Here is an 8,518-nt window from a genome sequence, read left to right as displayed (position 1 = left end):
TGTCTGTGGCACCAGCAATGTTGTAACTGGTTAACTGATCCATACATTGTGAACAGAGAAGTAGAGGTTTTGGCTATGTAGAAAGGTTGATTAAAATGCGCATACATCCCCCGTACATATGGCTCTTTCTACAATGGTTCACTTTTGTTTGTGTGTCTCCTGTATATTATTCAGCTTAACAATACTGATAATGGGAATTGCAATAAGCTTTAAGAGGTAAACAGCCATAGTCTGAATCCCTGTGGGTTCTACTGTCCTTCATGCAATGTTTTTCCTTTGAAGGTTATTCCATAGGCTACCAGATGGCCACTGTAGAGAGTGTTTGTGTATTAGTGTGTAAGTAAGAGTGTGTCTGTGCAGTGTATAAGCATGCTGAGGTTAAGCAGTATCAGGAAAGTCCTGCATGTGGAGCCTCTTATCTCTATTCTGACTGATGCAGTTTGCCCAGGGGCCGGAGAGCAGTCAGCCCCCTTCACTCTTTTAAAAACAAACGTACGCACTCACCTGCCTTGCAGTGGATTATCTGTGCTGCGCTCCACTTGATCATTACAAGGCGGAGAGAAAACACAACCAGGCAATGAAGAGTAATCATTTATCTCTCAGCCAACTCATTTTACTTGACCTCTTTTTTTAAACTGACCTTTTCATTTCAAGTGAATCGCAACTCCGTTCAACCAGAAAACAGAAAGCTATTCAATTATCATTTCATCTGCAAAAAGATATTAGCATACAATGGTGCACAGCACACTCTGACAACAGAAAAGGGGAATAAATGTGCTTTTGAGATCCATGAGCTCAGAACATCTTTTCTCCATAACATACTTTCGTCCTATTAGACCTCCGTGGGTTTATTTTCATGACTTATATGGCGAAATGCAAGGCCACTGGCACAAATTTAATTATGGTTCCCTAAAACTGGTTTGACCACACTAAAAGAAGCCTTTTCAGTCATTGTCTTAGTAACTAACACTCTTCACGCATGTGGTGATATTTCACACCATTTATCTATATTAAATTCACAGTAATTAACTAACAACAGACATGTTTTGACAATTGACATTGATTGTGATTCTTCCTTTCAGAAGAAAGCTGTGGGGATCTCAATTCACACTCTGCTTTTTGTGACTCCTTCTTCTCCCAAATCTCTGCCATGGACTTACAAACCCACAATATCCACATTACAGTGACATACACCAGTTAGAAAAACAGATTCTATATTTCATGGCTGTGCATTACTAAGACATAGTTGAAGACCGTAGTTGAATCATCTTAATCCCACACATTAACTCATTGCCACTCAGTTTTCCCGCCAATGCTACCAGGAGGGTTTCATTATTTATATCTTTTACAAACATTCATTGTGGACAGTCGTGATAGTTTAGAATATAGGTGATAAAAATCATTCTGTTTCTTCCTGATATCAACCACATGGTTTTATGACACCATTCCTTCATGTGTCAATGAACTCGGTGTACACTGCAGCCTGGTTTCTCGACCTTAAGCCTACCATGAATATGTTTTGTTTGTGTAAACAGGACAAAGCCATGCAACGTCAGATCCTTAGATGGCTTAAGTGGCACTTGCTGCAGAAACAGACACAGAAATCATTCTCAGCGTGGACTACAGAGCAGCATCCATGGAAAGAATCATTGTCCTAATTTTTTTTTGTATTGCTGTTGAGGCAGATATAGGAAAACACATTTATATCCCAAAGAGTTTGAATTGGCCTGATGCTCAGACTTACTGCAGACAATATCACACTGATCTTTCCTATTTTAATAGCCAGAGTGATATAGACAAGCTCCGAAAAGATGCAGGTGGAAATATTCACCTCGGATGGATCGGCCTTCACCGAGATCCCAACAACAACACTGCTTGGATGTGGTCAGGAGGAGGACACATGACATACCAGAACTGGGCTGATGGACAACCAAATAATCATAAGGGAAAACAGAATCATGTAGTCATCACACGTGATGGAACATGGAATGATCTCAGTGGCAGCTCTCCTTACAATTTTTACTGTGTGAATGTGACTGTGGTGGAGGAGAAGATGTCCTGGGAGGACGCTCTGAGCCACTGCAGAGAGAAACAAACTGATCTCACCAGTCTGATCTCTGACACCGATCTCTTTCTGGCCCACACTAAGATCAAGTATATTACCAAGCGAGTGTGGATCGGCCTGCGTTTCCTGGGTGACCGCTGGATGTGGATGAACAGTGACCCTCTGGAATATGAGGCCTGGTCCCAAGAAGGAGGTCAGGACCACCAGTGTCCAATCAGGAAACGCTGTGGAGCTTTAACCAGAGAGGGACTGTGGGAGAACCGGGACTGTCAAGAGAAACTGTACTTCATCTGTGTCTGACACATTCTGAAGAGATAACGTATAAACATCCACATATGCTGATATTTATGCTATATAAATGAATCTAAACTGTCATCTTCCATTTCCTTTTCTGCAGTGATGTGATATTAATTTTTTCTATTCTTATTACCTCCGCCAAGGAGGTTATGTGACACCCGGCGTGTGTGTGTGTGTGTGTGTGTGTGTGTGTGTCTGTCTGTCTGTCTGTCTGTCTGTCTGTCAGCAAGATAACTCAAAAACGCCTGGGCAGATTCACATGAAATTTTTTAGGGGATGTAGACTATGGTAAGAGGAAGAGCTGATTTAATTTCGGTGACAATCTGGAAAGGATCCTGGATTCTGGATCACTTTGAATTTTTTAGCATGTTGTAGTTATTTATTTCTTGACGAAATAAATAACTTTGAATAGTATGTGGTCCAAAATATCACAAAAACATCATAGGTTAGTATGTCGTCCAACAAATTAGAGCACAGTGTCCAGATAGCTCAACTGGTTAAGAAGGTGATTTGTAAACAGAACTGTGTCAGAGACGCAGGTTTGATTCCAGCTCATGATCCTTTACTGCATGGGTTTCCTGTTTTCCTCTATCCTTGGTGGAGGTCTGCACTCTCTGAGTGCTTTTCCAGTTTGAGGGTTTGTAATTGTCAGGTGAAGGGTTTCATGTGTTCTTGTTTGTGATTTACATTAGAATAATTTGTCAGGCTTTTAATCCATTACTGATTTTCAAAATATCCTCTGGTTGTGTTGTTGTAGAATCAAGTTTTAGAGACAGCTGACATGATAACTTGTTCACAATTTGTTGTTCACCAAGAGAAATCACTAAAAAAATCGAATCAGAGATGTGTTCTGCACTTTTTTCATTTTGTGGAATACTGTTTTTTTTTTCTAGAAATGGGACATTTCAGTTTATAGCTGAAACATAAATGTCATATTTGATGTACCTTTTCTTATTTTTTATTTGGTGGCTAGTACTTGTCAGGTGATATGTCTTTTGACTGAAATTAGAACACAATGTTGGGGGTTGAATGGATCACTTATATAATATCCTCTAATTGTGTTGTAGAAAAAGCTGTGGTGAGAGTTAAAATGTTGACTTGCTCATAATTTGACTTTTTCAGTTTGTTATGATCAATAAAAAAGTAAAACTTTCTTCCTTTGCATGTGCCCTTTGTAATGAAATGCTGAGAATTCCCTTAAACTAAAAATACTGCCATTTAACATTTAAATATTATCATGACAAGCTGATTATAACCTGTCCTGAACTGACAGTCTTTTTTTCATATTCATCTTATAAATCCTGAATTGTATGTCAAAATTTTGAGACTGAACATATTCTCAAAAGAATTAACTGCTGTGGTCAGTGTGTGTGCATCACATTATTAAACATGAGTTATATGTTTACACTGGAACCCCTTTCAGGAAAAAAAATTCAGTGATTAAGTAACATCATAAAAAATGAAAAAAAGAAATTATGCAACTGTTAGACAGAGAGCAACGAAAACACACTCCGCACAGTATTATTGTCACTGGTTTTATAGAGAACCCACACACAGACACTAATGAGGAAGGAGGAGAGCAGAGACTGTGTGAAGAAGGTGTTTATTTACAATATGTTATGGCTTGTTCAGTGCAGACAGAGACATGACACACAGATTATTGATTTAACAATTTCTTGACAATATTAACACATTATACAGAAGGTACAAGAGGTAAAGGAGCAGGGACAAGGGTGACAATAAAAGGCAGGGAATGAGTCTAGAGAATCTAGAGAGGCCCACAAGAGGTCAGGGGAATGCAGGCAGAGAGAGTGCTGTGGTTGCAGAAATCCAGGAAGCGTGATCAGGGTGGAGTGGTGTGCTGGGAGAGCGGTTAAGATGAACCGCGATCCAGGCAGGAGTGGGATGCTGACAGCATGGAAGCAGAAGAAACAGACTGAGAGCAGCACAGAGAAGTGAACAAGAGAAACACAGTTAGAGAGAGCAGCGCAACAGAACAAGAACTTTAACTGAGTAGGCCTGAGCTGACTGACTGGTTGTAGTACAATGGTCCGATGTTGAGTAGTGGACTGAGCTCTTCTTTTATGGCAGGTAGACAATGTAAAACAGGTGAACAACACCCCGTCACAGGTGTCCATGCTCAGGGGATTTTCTGATCATCTGTATGAGGAAATCATACACTCACACATACCACATTCTTGGCCAAAATGGAAAGGGAAAGGAGGAGGGAGTGCTGCCAGCTAAGCAGTGGAGGTGGAGGGCATGACAATGTGTGAAATAAGCAAATGGGGTATACTATGAAGCAAGTTTGACATAATCAAACTTTTTTTATTTAAGTCGACACAACAAAAAATACAACCTTCTGCTTCAAACTCTGTGCGTGTTCCCACAAAAGTGGGCATTTACCATGTCATGTGACTTTTCTTGTTGAGAACAATGAGGAATATAAAAATGTATGATGGTAAAAAGCATTGCTTCTGCAATTGATGCAAGACAGGAATGCTAGTAGAAAACTGTCAAACGTGAGTAATGTATTTATTTTGTTGATCAGTGCAGCCGCTTATTTCTAAACGGAACGGTGACCCTCTGGAATAAGAGGTCTGGTCCCAAGAAGGAGGGCAGCAACAAGGAACACCAGTGTCCAATCAGGAAACGTGGAGTTTTAACCAAAGACGGGCCATGGGAGAACTGGGACTGTCAAGACAAACTCAAATTCACCTGTGTCTGACACATTCTGAAGCGCTAATATATATATATGGCATGCCGTTTAGGAAATTATATATATAATGAAAGTCGATATATATATAATGAAACTTGATATATATATAATGAAAGTTGATATATATATAATGAAAGTCGATATATATATAATGAAACTTGATATATATATATAATGAAAGTCGATATATATATAATGAAACTTGATATATATATAATGAAAGTCGATATATATATAATGAAACTTGATATATATATAATGAAACTTGATATATATATAATGAAAGTCGATATATATATAATGAAACTTGATATATATATATAATGAAACTTGATATATATATAATGAAAGTCGATATATATATAATGAAACTTGATATATATATAATGAAACTTGATATATATATAATGAAAGTCGATATATATATAATGAAAGTTGATATATATATAATGAAACTTGATATATATATAATGAAACTTGATATATATATAATGAAACTTGATATATATATAATGAAAGTTGATATATATATAATGAAAGTTGAGATATATATATAATGAAAGTCGGAATATAGAATGTTCAGATTTTCATTCCATCTATTCAAAGTTTCATTCCATATATTCAGACTTTTTCCTACTGAGCCCTGGAAGGACATGGCAAACAAAAACAGGAACCTTATTGGACATTTGCTCTTCAGATGAGCTCTTCTGTGATTATCTGTCTTCATGGTTGTCACAGGGAACGGCGACTACGTTTGAGAAAACAGGTAATTTTTAGAGATGTTTTGATTCTGAACACTGAACGTGTTAGCATTAGCTTAGCTACTTAGCTTCGACTACATTTGCATCCCTACATAGCTTAAAGGTTAAACACATGCACCATATGTTGATGATAATGATAATATCTATGTTTATCTTTATAGCTGGTCTTAAGGCTAATTACGAGGCAGAGGTCAGCTGCTGCCTGGACACATCCATGATCACGCCACTGGTGGGACACAATTGTACTGGATTTCAGCTGAAGGCTGCTGTTCTGTCCAAACTGAGACATTTTTATTGTGACATACCCTCCACTGTTGTTAGCTTTTGATTCAATAAATTTTTTTGAGATGAGGAAATCACTATTGCATGTTTCTAGTTAAATACCCTATTTTTATGATATATCACTAAAGCATGCACTTTTTATATTTTCCATCAATTTCACCCAAAAGTTGAATAACTATTTGTGAGCAGTGTATGTAGACACATAATAGAAGCACATTTCAATAATATGTCTGCTGCAGTAGTGCAGTTTATCTACCTAGATTGGTGTAACAGTAAAAAAAAACATATGCTACTGATGTTTCTGACTAAAATCTGCTTGAAAAGCACAACTGCTTATCTGTCAAAATGTGTGTAACAAAAGTGTGCACTGAACACTGAATAAAGTCTCTGTAGATTATAGACAAAATTTGCATCTCTCATCACAAATTTCTGTTTATTCACCCAAAGTGCATGAGTAAAATACAAAACAGGTGAAGTACTAAAAAAGATTTATTTTCTAGAAAAGCCAATAGTCAACAATGCAGTTTAATTCTGGGACAGTTGCTCCAGCACCGACGCCATGCGTCCCATCAGTGCAACCAAGGTTTTCATTCATCTTCTGGATGTTCTGGAGAATGGCAGAGGTCACGTCTTGGTGTCTTCCGATCTGTTCCAAGAACCGTTCCTCTGACCTCTCCAGTTACTGCAGAGGATCCAAAGCAGCTTCCTGGTTCCCTTTTCCTGCATAAAAGCACCAAAAAGTACTAGTTGTCAGTAATTATTTTCTATTTTCATAAACACAGTTAACTTAAAGTAAATGTTCTATTTTGTGATTTTAGGATGGGTCAAAAGATAACATACTGATCATGTTGATGTCTGCATAGCCTAAACAGATCTTACTTGATTTGGTCTGTAGAGAGGAGGACAGCGTGGAGGAGCTGCAGGACGGAACCAGTAAGCTGCAGACTAGTGCTCCTGGTAACTGGACCTCATCATCCAAGGCCGACAACTAAATAAAATGAACAAGACATGCTGTTGATAGCATCTGTAATACAAATGATTTTATCCATTAACTGATTTATTGCTTTGTCCATACAATGTTAGAAAGTGTTACAAATAATACCTGTAATAATTTCCAACAGTGATAAATGCCTTGTTTTATTTTACAACAAAAAACACCAAAAGCATCTGTGTATAAGAAATCAGTGCATTGGATTTCCACATCTGCAAAGCTAGAAAATCACACATCAGAATTTTACCTTGAAATTATGAAAATAGCTGCAGATTACCAGTACTCTTTACTTCATTGTGTTAACTTGATCATTTGAATCAGTTTTTTAGACTTGTATTACTGATACGAAACATAATCAACACATAAATTAAAATGTGTTCGCAAAGAGTTCACTGGTTCTTCAAGGAAAATTTCAATGATAACCATATAGTTCAGTAATATGATTAATGGGTCATTGTGTAACAGCGTGGGAGGTTCTGAATACAGGTCTTGGACTGAAATATTGCTGCTGCTTTCCTCCGGTTTTATAAGGAGTTGTTTCATAGCTTGTTAGCTTACCAGCGGCTAACTGGCTGGCAAACAATAGTTCAACGCCAACCTCTAATCAGTGATCCGGTGTCCGGACCGCGTTAGCTGGCGGAACGTTCATAATACTGATGTGGGACTGTTGTAGCTAGCGTATTCATAGTAGGATAACAGCAGGATGTTGGAGAAATAAAACTTACCATTATCAGGATCGCTGGTCTGCATGGCAGACTCTTAGCGCATCGCACTGCTTGAATGTCTGTGTATTTCAGGCCGATTTCAAAATAAAACTCAATAAAATTCTCGTCCGGGTGAGTGTCCTTCATTGTCGCTTCGCCATACGGACATGTCCCTTCCGGGGCTCGGTAGGAAAAAAGATTTGATATATATATAATGAAAGTTGATATATATATATATATATAATGAAAGTCGATATATATATATAATGAAACTTGATATATATATAATGAAAGTTGATATATATATAATGAAAGTTGATATATATATAATGAAAGTCGATATATATATATATATATATATATCAAGTTTCATTATATATATATCAAGTTTCATTATATATATATCGACTTTCATTATATATATATATCAAGTTTCATTATATATATCAAGTTTCATTATATATATATCGACTTTCATTATATATATATCAAGTTTCATTATATATATATCAAGTTTCGTTATATATATATCGACTTTCATTATATATATATCAAGTTTCATTATATATATATCAAGTTTCATTATATATATAATTTCCTAAACGGCATGCCATATATATATATATATATATATATATATATATACGCACGGCAGGAATTGGAGACTACAGAGAACTGCAGTGATTGACTCACCTACTT

The 8,518-nt window shown here is 36.9% G+C and overlaps 2 long non-coding RNA genes across 2 annotated transcripts; one reads left to right on the top strand and one right to left on the bottom strand.

The window, feature by feature from the left end:
* Positions 1-5,493: 5,493 nt before the first annotated feature.
* On the top strand, positions 5,494-6,457 carry LOC127533147 (uncharacterized). The gene is made up of 2 exons (XR_007940890.1): positions 5,494-5,847; positions 6,004-6,457. It is a non-coding gene; the product is annotated as an uncharacterized LOC127533147 (long non-coding RNA).
* A 138-nt stretch (positions 6,458-6,595) lies between these two features.
* Positions 6,596-8,011, bottom strand: LOC127533146 (uncharacterized). The gene is made up of 3 exons (XR_007940889.1): positions 7,841-8,011; positions 7,004-7,112; positions 6,596-6,844 (listed from the first exon to the last, which is right to left on the bottom strand). It is a non-coding gene; the product is annotated as an uncharacterized LOC127533146 (long non-coding RNA).
* Between the last annotated feature and the right edge of the window lie 507 nt (positions 8,012-8,518).

This window comes from Acanthochromis polyacanthus, chromosome 3 (genome assembly GCF_021347895.1).
Source record: "Acanthochromis polyacanthus isolate Apoly-LR-REF ecotype Palm Island chromosome 3, KAUST_Apoly_ChrSc, whole genome shotgun sequence".
NCBI lineage: Eukaryota > Metazoa > Chordata > Actinopteri > Pomacentridae > Acanthochromis > Acanthochromis polyacanthus.
This window is presented reverse-complemented; position numbering and strand designations above follow the sequence as displayed.